Here is a 340-nt window from a genome sequence, read left to right on the forward strand (position 1 = left end):
TTGATATTTCTAAATAATTCACAATGACGACATAAGATGGAGGCCGAAACGGGCGCGAGTGCGAGGTCCCGCCAAACGCTGCTTGCAGCTTTAATTATTATTATTATGCCAAACGCTGCTTGCAGCTTTAATTATTATTATTATTCTTTCTCCCGCACCTTTGAACTGGAATTTGACCCCCTAAACATGCTCCAAAACTGACCAAAATTGGCACGCATGTCAGGACTGGCGAAAAATTTTAGAAAATGAAAAAATTAATCCCAAAAGTGCCAAAATGGCACGTAGAAAGATCAAACCAAAACTGGCGTGTTCGTCTCATTGAGACCTACAAATCACTGAC

This window comes from Epinephelus moara, chromosome 8 (genome assembly GCF_006386435.1).
Source record: "Epinephelus moara isolate mb chromosome 8, YSFRI_EMoa_1.0, whole genome shotgun sequence".
NCBI classification, from domain to species: Eukaryota; Metazoa; Chordata; class Actinopteri; order Perciformes; family Serranidae; genus Epinephelus; species Epinephelus moara.